The sequence below is a fragment of the Capra hircus genome, chromosome 19, assembly GCF_001704415.2.
Source record: "Capra hircus breed San Clemente chromosome 19, ASM170441v1, whole genome shotgun sequence".
NCBI lineage: Eukaryota > Metazoa > Chordata > Mammalia > Artiodactyla > Bovidae > Capra > Capra hircus.
In genome coordinates, this window is record NC_030826.1 from 29,408,604 (window position 1) to 29,429,220 (window position 20,617).

The window sequence follows — 20,617 nt, forward strand, 5'->3', positions numbered from 1 at the left end:
ATCATTTTTGCTGTTCTAAAAAGTCTTAATCCCTTCAAATCATGAGCGTGTACTCCTGTGCTCCTCTCCTTTTTGCTAAATCTCCTAAAACTCTTTTAGGTTTTTTTTTTTCTTTCTTTCTCTGTTTCATTCCTTTCAAAGAATGCTTATTTCAGAAACACTGGCTGGCTGGCCCCCTTTTTTGGTGTAGGGACCACAAAGGGGGCTTGCTGTGCGCACTCCAGGAAGGTTTGAAGATTGGGTCTTTAAAGAGAAAATTACGGTCAAATGAGGTCACATGGGTGAACCCTTATCCAGTATGACCAGTAGCCAGGAAGAGATATATACACAGACATATACTGAGGACATACCGATAAGACAGCCATCTGCAGACCAAGGAGAGAGGCCTCGGGAGGACACAAGCCTGCTAATACCCTGATCTTGCCCTCCCAGCCTCCAGAATTATAGTTAGATGATAGGTGTTTGCTGCTTCACCGCCCCAGTCTGTGGCACTTTGTTGTGATGGTCTTACAAAGAAATACAGGAAGTGATCACAGTACCCGCTCTGCCAGCCAGACAGAGGTAAGGGCGGCAAGAAAGAGTGGTGGCAAAGGCCTTATAAACCGTCGTGTGCTGTACAACCACCCAGAGTTTTCTATTCTCAGTGTTGACCAGGACATTCATGGCCATTGTGTGGACATCTGTTGTTTTTGCTGGTGCAGGGTTTATCCCCCTGCCTCTAGGGTCAGCATCCCAGTTATTGGGGAGGGACCCTGCCTCCTAACATCAGGGCACGTGTACTAGGAGGGCTGACATGAGATAGGCAGGTGACCCTTGTCTGCCAGCTGGCACAGCCCATCCTCCTGACCATAGCAACTGGGTCTGAGGTGGTGTGTGATTCAGATAGCCCAAATGCAGTCCTAGGGCCTGTACTGGTGGAGAGATTGCCAGATAGCATACAGGATGTTTAGTTGCATTTGAATTTCAGATCAATAAGGAACAGTTTTTTTTAAGTGTGTCCCAAATATTTGCTAAATCCAGTAACCCTAGCTGGAGCATTAAAAAGAAGTGGGTTAAGCTGGTACTGTGTAAGGTGGAGCTGCTAGGAGAAAGCCTTTCTGAGGCTGAGTCCAAGTGGGGGAAGCAGAGTTCAGTGATAAAGAAGGCAGGTACCTGGTAACATCACGTAAGGCTCTGGGTCTAGCCCTGCTGGGAACATCTCACCACCCTTCAGCTTTGTGAGTCAACACAGTCCCTTCTTCTATATAAGCCTGTGTGGGTGGGTTTTTTTTTTTTTTTCACCACTCACAACACAGAATGATGACTTTAAAATCACAATTCGACAGTTATGCCAATGCTTGAAATCCTCTAAATCCTCCTGCTGTATGTTTGTCCAACTTTTGCAAACACAGGGAAGAGAAAGCTTAGCCTGAGAAGTCATGAGAAATAAGTTTAAGTGACTCCAGTTTCCCAGAGAGCTCTGCTTGAGAAGTCACTCCATTTTTTCCCTTCTCATCTGCGGTGTTACCTACCACGGGGAGGACGAGGTTTGGAAGGGAGCAGTGGCCTGTCAGTGCTGGCTTCCCTCTGCAGAAAGGCTGGCAGCGGGCCTTCACGCCGCTGGACTGCCCCAGTCTACCAGGTCAGTGACGGCATCTGAGAGCGGGCGGGGCACTGGTGTGTACGTGTGTCGTCCTTGCTCCTGGACTGTCCCGCAACTGCTGGAGGAAAGGACTATAACTTACCTATTTTTACTCTCCTCCCACAGTACCTGGCATACCTGGCATACCTGGATACCACTGGTATCCGACAGTGAGTGGGGATGCCTTGAGATGTAAGGATATTGCTGAAAGCTGGGTTTGATGGTGGTGGTTCGGGGTGGGTGGGGGGAGGGGCACATACTGGTTAACAGGTATTGGGCCAGCTTGCTCAAGCAGTCATCTGAGCACCTTATTTAGGTTAACTCATTTCATGTCCACAACAGATCAGTTACATAGACACTGTTATTGCCCCCATTGAATGGATGAAGAAACTGAGGCATAGACTAGCTTTTGAATACACTGGTGGAGAAAGACCCCAGCTCTCTGCGCTTTGAGTCATAAAGCCAAGTGATGTCTCCAAGCCAGTGGGGAGGCTTCCTCTGGGTTTGTGGAAGCCGTGGTCTGGGTGGGCCCAAGGCTCTCCCACCCATGAGAGAGAAGTAGCTGCTCCTGCCGAATAGCCTGGGGAGGAGACCTTGAGACACAGGCAGGAGGGGCCGTCCCTCAGGGCCTGCTTGGAGCCATCTTCCTTATTTCTTAGATATTTTCAAGATCAGAGAGATTTTCCACCCAGACCTTGACTTGCAGAGCCTGATTAAATGAGGCTTTATATGGAGGTAGGTAGGTAGGTCTTTGCAGCCCCTTCTCTGCAATCCTGATTCTGATTTCAGACCAGGCCGAGAACTGTGGGTGTCCACAAGGTGGCGAGCTTCTGCCACCAACAGCCCTGCCGGGAGGAGGGAAGGGAGGACATAGGGCCGACAGTGCTCCCCTGGGCTACCTGTCCTATGTGGCTGTGATGTAGCCTTTCCAAGTGGGTATGAGGTTGATATCAGCCTGAGGTGAAGAGGGACAAACAGAACTTTGTACCAGGAAGTGCTGGTCCCCTCTGGGGTGTTGCTGACACAGAGCTGCACTTTGCCCTGTGTCCTGGCAGAGCTTCAAACTGTTTGCCCTCCCAAGATTCCAGCAAAACCAAATGTGCTTAAGGGGACCCATGCCTTCTAATATCGGAGCATTCCAAAACTAAATAATAAGGAGAATAGCTATCATTTATTGAGTATTTTCTGTGAGCCCGGCTGCTATCCTTTCAGCTCCTTGACATCTTAGAGTCACAAATTCTATATTTCTAAACCTAAATTCTTCCTCCCATCCCACAGGACCTGCCCCCTAGCAACCTCCCCCCCCACTCTGGAACTGAACCTCCCGTTTAGGCACTCTGCGTTGGTTGCCTGGGGCTGCCTTGGCAAAGGATCAATCGCCACACCGGTGGCTGCAAACCACAGACACGTACTCCCTCAGAGTTCTGGAGACCAGGAGCTCAAATTCAAGGTGTCAGCGGGGAGTGTGTCCTTTCTGTCTCTTCCAGCTTTGGGGACCTTGTGGCCACACCAGGCCAGTCTCCGCCTTTGGGGTGTCTGTGTCTTCTCCCCTCTGTCTCTTATAAGGAGGCTTGTCCTTTAGTGTGGGTCCACCTGGGTAACACCCTGCTGCTGCTACTGCTGCTAAGTCACTTCAGCCATGTCCGACCCTGTGCGACCCCATAGACGGCAGCCCACCAGGCTCCCCCCTCCCTGGGATTCTCTAGGCAAGAACACTGGAGTGGGTTGCCATTTCCTTCTCCAATGCATGAAAGTGAAAAGTCAAAGTGAAGTCACTCAGTCATGTCCGACTCTTAGCGACACCATGGACTGCAGCCTACCAGGCTCCTCGGTCCATGGGATTTTCCAGGCAAGAGTACTGGAGTGGGGTGCCATTACTTTCTCCATGGGTAACACAGGATCATGTCATCTCAATTGTATCTGCAGGACCCTCTTTTTAAGTAAGGTCACATTCACAGATTCCAGAAGTTGGGACATGCACATGCCTTTTCAGGGGGCCATCATTCAGCTCACTGTACTTTAGGAACCTAGGATTTGCCCTTGACAACAAACCTAGGAATTGACGCCTCCTTTCCCCTCCCACCTCGTGATGTCCTCCACTGACTCCGGTAGATTCTTCTGCCCAGTGTGCCTTCACCATCACTGCCAATGCCTAGCCCACGCTGTTGGCACTTCCGCCCTAATCTCCTGACTGGAGCCCACCCTGCTGTGGACTGAACTGTGCTCCTGCTGCCCCCATCCGTGTGTTGAAGCTCTAACCCCCACCGTGACTGCATTGGGCAAAGGGACTTTAAGGAGATACTGCTGTTTAATCACTCAGTCGTGTCTGACTCTCTGCGACCCTGTGGACTGTAGCCTGCCAGGCTCCTCTGTCCATGGGATTCTCCACGCAAGACTGCTGGAGTGGGTTGCCAGACCTCCAGGGGATCTTCCTGACCCAGGGTTGAACCTGCTTCTCCTGCATTGGCAGGTGGATTCTTTACCACTGAACCACCTGAGAAGCCCTAATTAAAGTTAAAAGAGGTTGTAAGGTTGGGGCCCTAGTCTGAGGGGACTGTGGTCCCTTTAAGAAGAGGAAGAGACACAAGTGATCCCTCTGTCCACACATGCACCGTGAAAAGTCTGTGAGACCCCAGCGTAAGGCTGGCCGTCTGTGAGCTGGGAAGGGAGACCTGGTGGCACCTCCATCTTGGGCTCCCATCTCCAGGGCCCTGAGAAGATGCGTTTCTGCCACTCCAGCCCCAGCCTGTGGTGTTTTGGCACAGCAGCCCGAGCAGCCCCAGCGTCTCTGAGCTTCCCCCCGCACCCCCCACAGCAAGGCTCCATGAAAGATATGCATCTCAAACCTCTGCCTGCTGGCCTCTGGCCCCCTCGCCCCTCCTGAGATCAATGCAGGCACAGCTCTGAGCAGAAAGGATGAAACAGGACAGTCTTGTGTGATGCTGCCCTGGCTGCCCGTGGCTCTGCGGGTAAACCCCCACAGTTTGAACACTGTCCACAGAGCCTGGCCCATCAGCCTCCACGTATGCCCCGCCCCCCTCCCTCCCCACCACTGGCCATGTGTAGGACGGTCTGTACACAGTGCTCATTGGCTCCTCCAATGGACGGCTCCCGCCTGGAAGGCTCCCCCGGGCCTGCCTCACTCTGGCCCATACGACACTCTCAGCACCTTGAGCACCTCGAGCACCTCTGTCTGATGCCCTCAGCAGCTGTCACAGCTCCCCAAGCAGCACCGAGAACAGTGGCAATTAATTAATTGTGCAGTCAGTTGTTTGGTGTTCATGTTGCCCACTGGACTAAAAGCCCATGAGGTCTGGGCCCACTTTTGTTTCCCATCGTTTTCCCAGTGCTTAGGGAAGTTAGAATAGCAGACACTTGTTAACTGTAGTTTGTGAGTGAGCCTGGGATCGAATACACGGCTCTGATCCTAGTACGCATCTCACATCGTTTAGATTCTTCTACTTCCAGTGTTCAGATGTGAGACGCTGGGCACATGCATGTCTGTAACTGGCCCAAGGGCTCCTGGTTATCACAGCTGGAGCTGGACTCGGAATCCAGAGCTTTCCGGTGTCACAGACAACGCACAGCCACAGCTCAGATTCGCAGCCACAACTCAGGTCCGGTTTGCTTCAGACGATGAGCAGATGCTTAACAGGAAGGCAGAAGCATCTTAACCAGAAGTTCATCAAAGAGTAATTTCCTTTATTAAGATAATCACTGTGATCAGCAGCAGGATGGATGAACCACCTGCGATACAGTCCTTAGTGGACATGAGTAGCAGGGAAGGGAAATGGACTACCCGTAACCCGCTATTGCAAGCACCAACTGCAGAAACATTATGCTGAGCTAAACAAGGCAGACACAGGGAGCACACACTCTAGGATTCTATTTATGCAAAACCCTGGCAAAGGCAAAGGCATCTACAGTGAAAAACATCAGATCAGCAGTTGCCTCTGGGGTGGAGGTGGGAACCCACTGGGCAAGAGTGTGAGGGAACTTTCCGGGGTGATAAGGAAACCTCTGCATCTCATCAGAGGTTTCAGTTACCCAGGTGTGAATGTGTTTGTCCAAGTTTAGCATATGTATGCATGATAGGTGTTGATTTCTCTATTTTTGCAAAATTTATCTAAAAAAAAAACCCTTCTGAAGCAAATATTGAACTCTAGTTAATGATATATACACCAAAGTGTTCAGAGGTGAAGTGTACTAACATCTACCTCTTACTTCAAAATGCCTCAAAAAACAAAATCAATTGATAACAGACAGCAGGATAAATGGTAGATGCGGTAAGGCAAGTAGAAAAAAATGTTACATGTAGACGCTAGGTGGCGGTATATAGGCAGTCACAGCACAATACTTTCAACTTCGTGTTTGAAAATTTCCATAACGAGCTGTTTAATAAAAATGACATAATCTGAAAAAAATTGTATTTCAAAGGTAGCTAATGTTCGCTGTAATCCATAAGATAGTCCAAAGATACAGGAAAAGAAAATCACTCATTGTCGTTTCGCGTTAGTTTCAAGGGGGTGATAGGCACAGAGAAGGGAAACAGCGGCCACCCGCTCCCCTGGTCATCAAGTGCGCAGTTAGCCCTCAAAACTAGCTCGCCAAAACTTGTCCAGTTACAAATGATAACGTTTTTAAGATATCATCTCAAAGCCAGGCCGAGAGAAAACCTAGTAAGTTTTAGGAGTCAAAACAATGAAAACGAAATGTCAGGCTCGTGTTTTGAACCATGTCAAGCTGCTTTCTAAAAGGACTGCCTGCTGACACCAACCCCTTAGCAGTAAAGTCAGGTCTGTCTTCTCAGAGGCCACAGGAGTGAGGAGCCTGGATGGCTGGGGTGTGATGACCTTGATGGGGGCACAGATACACCCACACTGCAACCCTCTCACTGCTGACGTGGCCTCGGGGGCACCACTGAGCCTCCCTGGCCTGTCTGCTCAGTTCCAAGGTCAATCCCTGGTTTTCCGTTGCTCCATTTACCAGCAACTTTTGACACGGCTGATCTGGTTCTCCATGGAATACTTGCTGCCCTCAGGCAGGGGTCACCTGTCTCTCCTGGGTCCCTCCCAGCCTCCCTGCCACTCTTTCTCAGCCTCCTTTGCCCCATCCTCACTTTCTCAATCACACAATGGACTCCCCTGGGGTTAATTCCTCAGCCTTTTGGTCTCCCTGCGCCCAGCCCCAACAGTGATAACCCACCTGAAGTCAAATCCTGGATCCGCCCCCACCCCCTCGTGAGCTCCGCCCCTGAGTCTTTAGTGTGTCAATGGCACCACTGGTTCTCCCAGGTATTCAAGCTAAAATCCTTGCAGTTATCCTCCACGTATGCTTCTCCTCTGTACTTAATTCAGCAACAAAATCCATGCACAGCAGCCCCTCCTCCCCGCCCTAAGATCTCTCACCTCGACGATGGCATTTGCTGCCTCACTGTGCCTCCGCTTCCACTCTTGTCCCAGACCCTCCTTTCTCCTCAGAAGCCAGAGCCGTTTTTAAAAAACAAAAACAAAAAACAAGAGTCTCCCCATCTCACAGCTCTCCAATGGCACTGGAATAAAGTCCCAAATCTGGACCCTCCCACATGGCCCACGGCCTCCCTGGTCCCGCGCCTTGCTGTCTCCCCTCTGCTCATTCTGCACCGTCTCCGGTGACTTCCCAGCTCTTCCTCCGGCGAACCAAGCAGCCTGTCGCCTTTCCAGACACGGTTTCCTCCACTCAGACCATCCTTCCCTCTCCTGTGGCTCGACCTCACTTCCTTTACGGCTCTCTCAAATGGCACCCTGTCCTAAAGACTGTGCTACTCTGGCAGAAATGGCATTCCTCTTCACGTGCTATCCCTTGACTCAGCTCTGGGTTTCTTCTGAGCACTTCTCATTGCTCGATATTCTGTATTTGTATACTCATTTTAAATGACCTGTCTCTTCTCACTGAGAACCCAGGCTTCGTGTATTTTATCCCTCACGGTCGCCCCAACACCCAAAACAGCCTGGTACTCAGTAGTTGGCCAATGAAGAACTATAGGATGAATGAAGAGGTGAAGAGTTACTTAGCTCGGCGCTGGCCTGGAAAGTGCACCCACAGAATGATTTTTCATTACCATAATGATGGTCCTTTATGGAGAAAAAGGACAAAATTTGTGGGGGAGGTCTCAAATGTGGTCCCAAAGTTGGGAGCTGAGTGGAAAATATCCTTAGTCCCTTGGTCAGGTTCATTATGGGTGTGGATCAGACATTGTTTTGGTGAAGTGGAAGCTAGAATGTCACATGATCCAGAAATGGCTGCCACCACTTCCTGGTCAGTAGTCTGCCCTCCTGCCTAAAGCCCTTCATTTGATTGCCTGATTCTACGTGCGAAGCATTTCTTTGAAATGACCCTAACATACCACCAGTCAGAGCCCAGAGCTTTCCGGTCGCTGCAAGGCAGTGCTGTTGGACATTTCAGCAGAGCTGGTTAAAAGTCTGACCAGAAGTCTGCCAGGCGTGCTCTGAAATTAGTTCAGCTTGGGCACTGCCCTTCTTATCTCTGCCAACACACAGGTACGGCCCATTGTACCACCTGCAGGAAGTGGGGCCTTTTGATCTCTGTGAGGAGACCCATGTCATGGCTCTTAAAAATCAAATTACATTCTAAGTGTGTTTTAAGGCTTCATAGTCTATGGAAATAAACAGGATTCACTTATCAGAAAGGAGATTTGAAGTTCCAGAATCATACTACAAATATTGAGCGCCTACTTGGTTGATAATATAGTAACTGTGTTTGATCAAGTTCAAATACCTGATAGCAGCAAAACAGAGAGAAGGAGACGGGGAAAAACACACCTGCATGCCGACAGAGAAAGGGAGGGAGGAGGGAGAGAGGCGAGAGAGCAGCAGAAGGAAACCCTTCACACCTGATGAGCACAAGCCCAAGGGTTCGTGACTGATGTGGGTGTCACTGTATTTTGCTTCTGCACCTTGTTGGTGAGCTGGGAACTCGGGGCCGAGTGAGCCATGCTCCTTCCTTCCTGCATTTTCCTTTCTTAGATCCTAAACTATCTGGGCAGAAGATAATTTGCCCACCTTCCTCAATACTCGACTCATTCTCCTACCTGCCTGTGTGATCATTCATTTCTAGTGGGCGCTTGTTGTCTTCCTCTGTGAATCCATCTACTCTCTATCCTCATGCTTGGGACTTGGCTGGGGTTGACCCCACCCCCAGCTCTAGCATCCCCTTGGCCATAGGGATGGGTTCAGAGAAAGGCCTGTGCCTCAATTTAGGCTAAAGAGAGAGTGACCCCTCCTTTCCACCCCACCACCACTCCTAGAACACATGCTGCTGTTATCGAAAGTGACCTGCTCTCTTCTCCTGGACCTTGTGGTGTGAGGACATGGTCTGGGGGATCTGGGCCACCAGGAGGAGCCTAACGATGACACACCACATGAGATGAGAGAGACAGAGACAAGACAGAGATGCTGAGCAGAGATTGATTAGGTCCTGGATGCCATGGTTTGAATTACTGATCAAGTCTCATTTGAAGCTAGAACTATTTCTGAACACCCCAGATATTTTTAGCCAATACACTCCTGTTTTGCTTTAGCTAGCTTTAATTGGGTACTTAACTGGGCGACTTGTAGCCCCAAAGAATCCTGACTGACATGTCATCTCTAGTTAACATTTAAGGAATGACTGCCATGCGCTAGGGTCTGTGCCCAGCAGGCACAGAGAACCAAGTGAAGTTGGGAGCCGCCCACACTGTGGGGAAAACTCACTGGGAAAGACAGACAATTGCATAAGCGATGACAATGAAATATGTTCATCCTACTGTTAAAGAGCAGGGTGGAGAGTACAATGGACCCATTTTTTTTTTTAAGGTATTTACAGATTTTTATGTGTGCCTGTATGTAGAATAAAATCTGGTAGCATGCTGTGATCTCTGGGCACCATGCAGTGTGATCTGTTTTCTTCTCTTACAGTTTGCTTTATTTTTGCAATGAACCTCCCTTTTTCTAATAACCAAAAGGGGGAAATGTTAAAATCAAAATAAGCATGGTAAGTGTTATGCTGGGAAAAGGACAGGATGCTTTAAGAGTGCTCAGCAGCTGCAGAGCTGTTCGAGGAACTGAGAAGGAGGTTCAGGGAGACCGTCCTGCCTCAGCCTGTAGGGGCTCACCCTTGGCCTGGTTCCCAGTCAGGGGAGCCAGCTGCCGGCCCCTTCCCCAGGCTCACTGGAGCAGGTCCCTGGTCCGGCCATGAGGTGCATTTCAGCAGCTCATCCTTCTGCATTGCCAGTGGTGTGAGGGGGCGGACAGGCGGGGTTACTGGAAACACAAGGCCCTTTCCTCTCAGAGCTCCAGAAGCTGAACATTAAGAAACCATTGCAAATAGAGTAATTGCTCAGAATGAGCATTAGCATCCTATTAAAAAGAGGCAGTGGCTGTGACTGTAACCTCTAATTCAGCAGTGTTTCCTGAGAAGCATGTTAATGTGATTTGAGCTAATTCCCTCCCTGCTGCCTGGGGGCCCAGTCCAGAGATGTCCCGGCTCCTGCCTTCAGTCTCTGCGGAAGCATGAGCATCTTTCACCCCTCTGCCTGGAAGGGGAATTTGGGGGCTCAGGTGCCAGCAGGCATCAGTCAATCAGCAGACTGGTTGTTGAGCCTCCCCTCTTGTGCTTGACTTCAGATTGGGGGCTGAAGGGTGAGAAGGGGAGGGGATGGGAACAAGGTGGAGGAGGGAACGATGTTTATTAAATCTCACTAAGTGCCTTTGAGTCGTTAGGCATTTGTCTAAGGTGAGTTCAGCTGTGCTAGGAAATGAACGAGTTGGAGAAGGGCTCAGTAGGGTAGCAAAGGTACTCCTGGTTCAGTTTTCTATCCTGATCCTGGTGTTGGGGGATGCACTGTGGATGGGAAAGCTCCGGTTCTGCTGTGAGGAGCTTATATTCTAATGAGAGGGACCTTGAATCAGCAATTGCCCATCGACTGCTTTAGCTACAAGAGTGCTTTTATGATGTGTGAGCACAAGGTGCTTTGAGAGGGTAAAAGAGGATGAGGTGGGAGATGACCTGGCCAGGGCAGCGGGGTCAGAAAACCTTGCTGGGGAGGAGAGATCTGAAGAATGAACAGGAGCTCACAGAGACCCCAGTCAGCACAGTCTAAATATCTCCAGACTCGGCCAAATGTTTCTGCAGGGGGCAGAGAGACAAAATTATTCTGGGTTGGGGTCCAGTGATTTCCATGATTCTGAAAGTAGAGAGGGAAAAGCAAAGTGGCTCAGATGGGAAAGCATCTGCCTGCAATGCGGGAGACTCGGGTTCGATTCCTGGGTCGGGTAGATCCTCTGGAGAAGGAAATAGTAGTCCATTCCAGCACTCTTGCCTGGAAAATCCCATGGACGGAGGAGCCTGATAGGCTACAGTCCATGGGGTCGCAAAGAGTCGGACATGACTGAGCGACTTCACTTCACTTTCACTTTCTTGGGGATCTCACACCAAGGGACAGACACCACCCAGTACCTCCCAGCATCCCCAAGATGTGGTCTCATCCTCACCCCTCCACCGTTATCTTTCCTTGCTAGACAGGACAGAGTGGTGGCTGCCTGCTGTCCTCACAGGGGAGGGCCCATCAACTATTGTGTCTTTCCAGGAGGACCTGATCCATAACTTGACAGGCCCTGGAGGAAGCCCTCTGCACAGGTGATGGTCCAGATGAGGACAATCTGCTCCCATCACAAGTGTCTGGACCTGGGAGCAGGCAGGGGCTTCTCATCCCAACAACCCGCAGGTCCTCCATCACCTGGAAGCTCAGTGAGGTGGTTGCCTAGCAACGGCACAGGCCTGGCAGCCCAGGGGAGCACAGGGTGTGGACACAGAGCACGGGACACAAAGGGTCTTGTGTGCTCATTGTGGGGTTGTGGGGCATTGTGTAAGCATCTGCTCTGGGAGCTCCTGGCCGCCTGTGGGCTCTGCTTGCTGGGGAACAGCAGACTGGCCTCTGCCCTCCTCAGCAGGGCCATTAATCAGAGCTCTGAGCCACGAAGGCCCTGAGAAAGGACTTGGGAAGGAGATGTCCTGGGCCTTCTTAGGAAGACCTGCATGGAGGCTAAATTCATTCACTCACTCAATGCATGGTTTTTTTTTTTTTTTGCTTCTACTATGTATATCAATTGAGCTACTAATCTGTGTATGTCTCTGAAAGTATCAAGTTGGTTGAGACATGGGTCTAATATGCTGTGCCACAGTGTGGAGTTTAAGATATGGACCTTGATCTCTAGGAGATTTTTTATCTGCTTGGAAAAACCATACACTTCCAGGAAAGCTATAGAACAATGTAAATATCCCATAAAATATAAGCAGGCAGGAGGAGTTGCCAGGCAGTCAGCAATGGAGGGGTGGTGTATGGGGACCTTTACTGTGAGCTCCTGAGTGATGGAGGGGGTGGGGTATGGGGACCCTTACTGTTGGGAGCTTCTGGGTGGGAGACCCTGAGCACAGGTCAGTCCAGTGAAGAGCTCGGATGTTCAAAATGGGACTCAGGAAAGCCAAGAAGGTGTCCAAGTGTATCTCTACTGCTAAAGGCAAAGAGGGCTTTGATGGGTTGAGAACTGGTCCCCTTTTACTATCACAGCCCAGTTGGCTGCCTTGAAGTGCTCTGAGACTCATGTCTGAGTTGCTGGTCTCAGCACCTCCTTGAAATCCCTCCTTGGCTTTTGCAGACAATGTGCTGTCCCGAGTGTCATGTCTGAAGCCAGGACTTGGGACTTGCTGGGCCATGACCATTCAGGCCAGTTGCTGCACTGTATCTCCCCACCTCTGGGACCAGCTGGTCTGTGGCCGGGTGGAGCTGGGTGGGGCTGGGTGGGGCTGGGTGGGGCTGGGTGGGGCTGGATGGGGCTGGGTGGGGCTCAGTGAGGATGTGTGCATCACCCTGGACAAAGATTAATCCAGGAGCTATCTATTTTGGACACTGCCTGGTAAGCTTTCTGATTCTGTTTCAGCAACCGCCTGTCTCCCTCATCTCCTGTTTCTAGGAGTTTGAGTTTGTCTCCCTTGAGGCTGGCCCTGGAGGCAGTGGCTGCTCACTCTTCCCACTCATTTCATCTCCCGTGAGCTCAAAGTCAACAATTAAGGAGGTCATTGCTGCTCAGCCAATTTCCTAACACCCAAAGGGCAAATGGCATTTGCCTGGTTTGCTCGTCTAATACACCCAGCGTGTTCTCCCTTCTGATTCACGTAGGCTGCCCCAGGGGGAAGGTGGGCATGCGTAATCAGGCTGTGTGTGTGTGGGGTGCCCTGGTGGGTACCTTTTTGAAAGAGCCCACATCCCCTACCCTCTTGGGTGGGGCAGCCCCAAGCATCAGGGGAGCCACCAAAGGGCTGGAAAAGGGCATTTTCGAAGAGGTGTCTGCAGTGGTGAAGCTTGTCTTCCCTCACCATCAAGCAAACACATTTTAATTAAATCACAAAGATAAAAATCTCAGGTTCACTCTTGAAATCCACCAGAAAATAGGCTGGAAGAACTTTATGGAAGGAGAATATCCCGGGGGGGGGGGAGTGTTTTGCGGTTGAGAACATCAGCAGGGGAGGGTGGGGGAGAAGCACGGGAGTGGTTATCTTTGCGGCCCCAGCCAAGCCTCTCACCAAAAAATGGCCTTGAAAAGAATTCTCACCTCCCAGGGTTATGTTTATTTGAAATTTTGAATAGCTGTTTGTCTCAGTTGGCTGATCCTCCTCTGAAGGAGAAATTATAGGAATTAAGATGGGGAGGGGGTGGAGAAGCCCTGAATGAAGGGGGGTGCTGGAGATCTTACTATTGCTGCGATAAGTAGGTGGCTGTCAGCTCTTCCACTGCAGAGCCCTGTGGAGAGAGCCCGTCTCTGAGTCCCCTCCTGATTTCCAGAAACTTCTGTGCTCTGAGGGCCTGGGCTCCTTCCTGAGGACGTGGAGTCTCAACTTTGCCATGTCCCTGCTTTGTGACCTTGAGTAGGTTACTGAACCTTGCTGAGCCTCATCCACTAAACAGAGCCGATAATCAGCTGCACCTTTCAGAGTTGCTGTGAGAAGGCAATAAGACTGTCCATGATGTCCCCCTTCCCCTTCATCCTCTTCTTCCATCAGGGGCTCTGCTCTTCCTCTAGCAGCTTCTGGGAATGGGTGAACTCTGCTCCCCTCCCTCATCTGTCCATGCCCTTCGGTTATGCCTTGCTCCATCCTTGGCTCGAAGTGTTGATTTCTCTACGTTCATGTCTCTCACACCTCCTTCCGGGACTGGCATCCTCAATGCTGCCACCCCCACCTCCATGGGCTCCCATCTTGATCCTGTTATGCTTCGAGCCCGTATCTCTAAACTGACCGAGAGAGAGAGCAAGTCCACCACGGTACTACAAGGGCAAGAAGGGAGTTTATCTCTAGCGCGCTAGGGCCCAAGTCTCATCCCACACAAGGGAATCCGACAAGAGCCCCAAACAAAGGAGTATGGCGGCTTATATACAGGCAGTTCTTTGTCTCAGTTACAGGAGTAGCTGGCGTTACATGATTGGCCAGGCAGGATGAGCGCATATCCTGTCTCTTTCTGGTAAACATGACTCAGGTCCTAGAGACCGTCGTTTGGTCCCTAACATTCCCCCCTGTCCTTAGATCATATAGAGGAATCTTCCTCTCGGTCTTGAGACACAGTTTGATATTGTTGTCGAAGCACAAACAGCTGTACTGTATTTATGCGTTCCTTTACAAAGGCTACAAGTCTATTGATAATACATGGGCTGAAGGTAAGCATTAGTAAAAGTACTAGCAGGGGTCCTAGCAAGGTGGAGATTAAGGTAGTCAGCCAAGGGGATTGTTGAAACCAAGATTTAAACCATCTCTGTTGAGCCTCACGTTCTCGTTTACGTTGGGCTAGTCTTTTTTTTACTTTGGCCATAGATTTTTTTAACTATTCCTGTATGATCCGCATAGAAACAGCACTCTTCTCCTAGGGCAGCAGAGTCCCCCTTGTTGCAGAAAGAGCAGATCTAATCCCCTCCTGTTTGCTTTTTTTTTTGGATTGAACCTTATTCTGACTTGTGCATAATTGCAACTTTCACAGCTAAAAGTTGGATCTCCGAAGACCCTAGGGAGGGGCTTGGTGAATGAAAAATTAAGTAAATCTCGATTTCCTACTTCCCAGCGCCTAGGTCCATCATTAGAAGTAACACAATCCCAAGTTTTACAATAAGAGTCTTGTGCCCCCCCACAGGTCTTCCAGTCATGCCTGGGTGCGCCTGGGCATGCCCAGAACCCTTGTTCTCGGAGATAACCCCTAGCCCAAGGCACATTTACCATCGGCTTGAGGTCAAAGTACAAGTCTGGCCACCATGTGTTTGGTGGATGTATTGCGGTGGTGGAGTTTAGCACCTCTCGTGTTAGTCCATTTTGCAGCTTCCAGGTGATTTTGACGGGTTGATGCGGGTTCACGCTGGCAACTCCGGAGCAGAGTAACTGGGTCATCCACAAGATGGCCCAGCCGAGTTGTCCTGGTCCTGTTGGTGCCTTCGAAGCTTTAGCCTCAGGGGGTTGGACGGGTGCAGAGATGCTTTTCATTTTTTTTTAGCGTCTTCTTGCTCTGCTGAAGCAGCTGGGCATACGTGGTTGCAATGCACCCAAGGCCCGACACTGTCGACCTTTAGGGCAGTTGGGGTGGTAAGAAGAACAACATAAGGACCCTTCCATTTGGGTTTTAGTGCCTTGGTTTGGTGCCTTTTGACCCATACCCAGTCTCCTGGGCCAATGTCATGTGAGGGAATAGTTTCCTTATTTTGACTCACATGTATTTTCCGGAGCAGTTTCCAGACATGAGAGTGCACCTTGCTTAAGGCCATCAAGGCCTCTTGGAATTGCCCCAATGTGGGAGGCGGTAGTTTTTTCCCTTTAAATATTGGACATACAGGGGGAGGTCTCCCATACAGAATTTCAAATGGGGTCAGATTAAGTTGATAAGGAGTTATTACGCGCACGGAAGAGGGCGAAGGGAAGGAGGGTCACCCAGTCCCCGCCAGTCTCTATAGCCAATTTAGTTAAAGTTTTTTTTTTTAGAGTCCGATTCATTTTTTTTTACTTGCCCTGAGCTCTGTGGACTGTATTCACAATGTAACTTTTATTTAGTCCCAAGGGCTAGGGCTAGGCTCTGAACTATTTGACTCACAAAAGCAGGGCCATTATCAGAGCCGATGGTCACTGGCAGGCCAAACCTGGGAACTATTTTTTTTTTAATCTTTTTTGCCACTATCATCGCAGTTTTTCCCTTTGTAGGAAAAGCTTCCACCCACCCTAAGAAGGTATCCACCAACACTAACAAGTACCGGTAACCATACTTGCCTGGCCTTACCTCGGTGAAATCTATTTCCCAGTGTTGCCCTGGTCCTTCTCCCCGATACCTCAGTCCTGCATGTTGTCCTTTTCCTGGCCTCATCTGTTGACACGCCTTACAAGCATGCACTATGTTCTTTACAGTTGTCTGGTGCCGGGGAAATCGCAGGCGCGCAGTTTGAAAGAGCATCAGAGTCTTCTTTTTTCCCAGATGAGTAGACAAGTGCAAATGCTCACATAGTTGCCGTCCCAACTGAGCAGGGAGTATCAAGTAGCCGTCTGAGTCTCGGTACCATCCATCTTTATCTTTTTGAAGGTTGGTGTGTTTTTGGATCTAAGCAAAGTCTGTGGATGAATACTCAGGGGTTGGGGGCAGAGTTCCATACCTGGAGGTGGAAGTCCGATCGCCAACACAGGGGTGATGAAATCTTTATCAGCTACTTTTCGAGCTGCCAGGTCTGCGGCATGATTCCCTCGTGCCGTGGGGCTGTCACCCTTCTGATGTCCAGGTACGTGTACTATTGACACAGCCCGAGGCATCTGTACAGCCTCTAAAAGTCTACGGATTTCAGGTAAGTTTTTAATTTTTTTTCTTTTAGCTGTCAAAAACCCCCGTTCCCGATATATCAGGCCCTGGATGTGTACCGTGCCAAAAGCATAGCGACTGTCAGTGAAAATAGTTATTTTTTTTCCTTTGGCTCTCTCTAATGCTTGAATCAGGGCAATTAACTCTGCCTTTTGTGCTGAGGTATCCGGGGGAAGGGCCTCTGCCCATATCGTCTGTCCAGAGTCATCTACTACTGTGGCTCCCGCCCGTCTCTGTCCATCTTTTACATAACTGCTGCCGTCTGTGAACCATTTTAGCTCACTGTTATCCAGTGGAGTATCGGTTAAGTCCTTTTGCATTGCTGTTACCCCGGCCAGTATCTCATCACAATCATGGAGGGGGCTATTTTCCCCCGGATTGGGCAAAAGAGTGGCCGGAATTAGAGTGCAGGGAGTTTGGAAATGAATCCGTGGGGTGTCAAGTAGCAAGGCCTGGTAGTGCGTCAAGGGGCATTAGAATCTATTTACCTGGAGGTTGCTTTAAAACTCTCTCTATGGCATGAGGAGTGTAGACCAAGAGTCTCTGTCCATAAGTCAGTTTATCAGCATCGTGGACTAAGAGCGCAGTGGCCGCGATGATACAGAGGCAAGGTGGCCATCCGGCTGCCACTGGGTCCAGTCTCTTGGAAAGGTAAGCTACAGGTCACTTCCATGGTCCCCATCTCTGTGTTAGTACCCCTTTTTCTATCCCCCGCTTTTCATCTACAAATAATTGGAAAGGCTTAGATGGATCAGGGAGGGCAAGGGCAGGAGCCTCTAGCAAGGCTCGCCTGAGCTCTTGGAAGGCCTCTTTCATTGGCTCAGTCCATTTCCAGTCTTTGTTTTCTTTGGTCCCCTCATATAGGGGCCTGGCCTTTTCTGCAAACCCCAAGATCCATAACCAGCAATATCCCACCGTTCCCAGAAATTCTCTCACTTGTCTAGGGTTAGCTGGCTCAGGGATCTGGAGGATGGTTTCTTTCATAGCCTGTGTTAGCCACCTCTGGCCCTGGTTTATCTTATAACCGAGGTATGTAACCTCTTGCTTGGCAATCTGGGCCTTTTTGGCACTGGCCCTGTAACCTAAAGTCCCCAAGGTTTGGAGAAGGTCACCTGTTGCCTCTTGGCATTCTTTCTCTGTAGCCGCTGCCAGCATAAGGTCATCAACATATTGTAATAAAACAATGGTAGGGTGTTCAACCCGATATTCATGGAGGTCTTCGTCCAGGGCCTCATTAAATAACGTGGGCGAGTTTTTTGAAACCCTGTGGTAAGCGAGTCCATGTCAGCTGCACAGGGGTCTGTCCACCGTCTTCCTGCCATTTGAAGGCAAAGATCTCTTGGCTTGCGGGGGCAAGAGGCAAACTGAAAAAGGCATCTTTTAAATCTAAAACAGTGAACCAAATGTAGTTTGGAGGCAAGTTGCTTAGCAATGTATAAGGGTTAGGAACCATAGGATGAATATCATTCACCCGTTTGTTGACTTCTCGTAGATCTTGAACCAGTCTAAAATCAGTTCCCCCAGGCTTTTTCACAGGCAACAGGGGAGTGTTCCATGGGGACCGGCACCTTTTCAGGACCCCAGCGTCTATGAGGCATTGTATATGAGGAGTAATTTTTTGTCGAGCCTCCTGACTCATGGGATACTGTCGTACCCTCACCGGGGAAGCACTGGCTTTCAGTTCCACAATGATAGGGGGCCTCTGTTTGGCTAGTCCCATTCCTGCAGTTTCAGCCCAGGCCTGAGGGTATCTTTGAACCTATGGTTGTACTTTGGGGCTTATTGTCGCTGGGGCCTCTGGCAAGTAGAGTCTGTATTCATCTTTTAATGCCAGAGACAAGACTTGAAGAGGATGCCCGGTCCCATCTAAAACCGACAATTGTCCGTGGTTGAAATGAATTTGGGCATTTACTTTAGACAGTAAATCCCTTCCCAACAAGGGCGCTGGACACTCAGGTATCACCAGAAAAGAATGGGTCACCTGGTGGGCCCCCAAGTTCACATGCCGTTTTGTAGTCCATCCATATCATTTAGTCCTGGTTGCTCCTTGCACCCAGCTACTTTTTTTAGACATGGGTCCATCTTTTTGGTTTAAGACTGAGTATTGGGCTCCTGTGTCCACCATGAAGCCAACCGGTTTCCCCTCCACATTTATAGTTACCCAGGACTCAGGGAGGGGCTTCTAGCCCTGACCCCCCTAGTCGCTATCCTCACCCACGTAGAGGATATGACTGTCTGGAGAGGGAGTCTCGTTTTTGGGGTTCTTGGGCTCCTCTTTTAGATTTTTTTTGGGCATTTATCTCTTCAATGTCCAAACTCTTTACAAAATGCACATTGGTTTTTCTCAAGCTTACACCTTGTCGTTTTTTCTTCAGTTTTTGAGTCCAATTTTTTTCCTTTTTGGAACCTGTTTTTGTTTTCAACCCCAGCAAAAAATATCTGGGCCAGCTCTTTTTGATTTTTACGGTTTTCTTCAGCTCTAAATTCTCTCTCTCTCTCTCTTTTTTTTTTTTTTATAATGCGGTCCTCTCTCTCTTTTGGGGTCTCTCTATGATTAAAAACTCTCTCGGCTGCCCTCACTAGAAATTGCAAGGATTGTTTATTTAACCTCTCTATCTTTTGTAACTTTTTTCTAATATCGGGGGTTGCTTGATTTACAAATGCTAGCATAACTGCTGCTCGTGACTCATCTGCCTGTGGGTCCATAGGGGTATACTGTCTAAAAGCTTTCATTATCCTTTCCAGGAAGGCTGCTGGGCTCTCATTTGGCTCTTGTCTCACTGGATTTATTTTGGCCAAATTAGTTGGCTTTCTGGCGGCCGCTCTAAGGCCAGCCATGAGAGTCTGACGGTACACTCGGAGACGCTCCTTACCTTTAGCGCGTTTGAAGTCCCAGTTGGGTCGCACCAAGGGGAACCCCTCCTCAATGAGGTTAGGCTGTATTGTGGGCCTCCCATCCACCCCTGGCACATTCTTTCAAGCTTCTGACAGGATCCACTCTCGCTCTTCTGTAGTGAAAAGCACCTGTAACAGTTGCTGACAATCATCCCAAGTGGGATTATGAGTAAAAAGGATAGACTCTAACAGATCAATAAGACCCTGCGGTTTTTCAGAGAAGGAGGGAGTCTGGGTTTTCCAGTTGTACAAATCACTAGTGGAAAAGGGCCAATACTGATATGTCCGTTTTCCACCCTCTCTGGCTGGCCCCGCCCGGACCGGAAACGCATGAATGGTGGAGGAGGGAACCTCCGGGTTTTTTTTATTTTTATTTTTATTTTTTTTGCCTTTCTCCGAGTTCCCTAGGCGGGGCCCCTTTTTCTGGGAGGAGCTGAAGGCTTGGTTCTCTTTTTGGCTTCTCCCGATGAAACCTGTGGAACCTGTGGAAGCAAGGGCGGGGAAGAGGGAAGGGAAGTGAGGGGCTGAAAAACAAAAGGTTTTAGCTAGGCCAGGGGGTTTTCCACCAGGTCTTGTCAGACCAAAATGTATGGAGTTTGGTCTGGCTGGGTGTCCTGAAGGGTAGGGGGTGAGCACCTTCTCTCTGACCGCTTGAATAGTAGGCAGGCTGAAGGTGCCTTCTTGTGGCCAGCTGACATCAAAAGCAGGCCACTCGGCAGAACAAAAAGTTACTAACTTGCTTTTTTTCACCAGCAATGATAGATTCTGTGCTCTAGACTGGAAATCAGAGAAGTGGTTAATCATAAGTGATAAAGGAGTAGAAGTTGTTTGTCCCGTGATCACAGAAAAGTACACTGGGAGCCAACAGAGCACACAAAGAGCAACGCAGACACCACGAATAGACAAACAGATAACAAACGCAAGGTGGCCACCGACAATGCACTCAATCTTACCTGCAGGATGTTCACAGAGCCAACCGCCTCCCCAGCATGAAACTGGGCCCTGGCCTTACGCTGACTTAATCCAGTAACCAGAGCCAGCTGCCTCCCCAGCACAAAACCAGGCCCCGGCCTTACGCTGACTTAATCCAGTATCAGAGCCAGCTGCCTCCCCAGCATGAAACTAGGCCCCGGCCTTACGCTGACTTGCCTCTGTACTTTACAGCCAGATGCCTCCCCAGTAAGATACTAGGC

General features: G+C 49.7%; 1 pseudogene; it reads right to left on the bottom strand.

The window, feature by feature from the left end:
* LOC108638235 lies at nt 16,445-19,610 on the bottom strand (annotated as a pseudogene).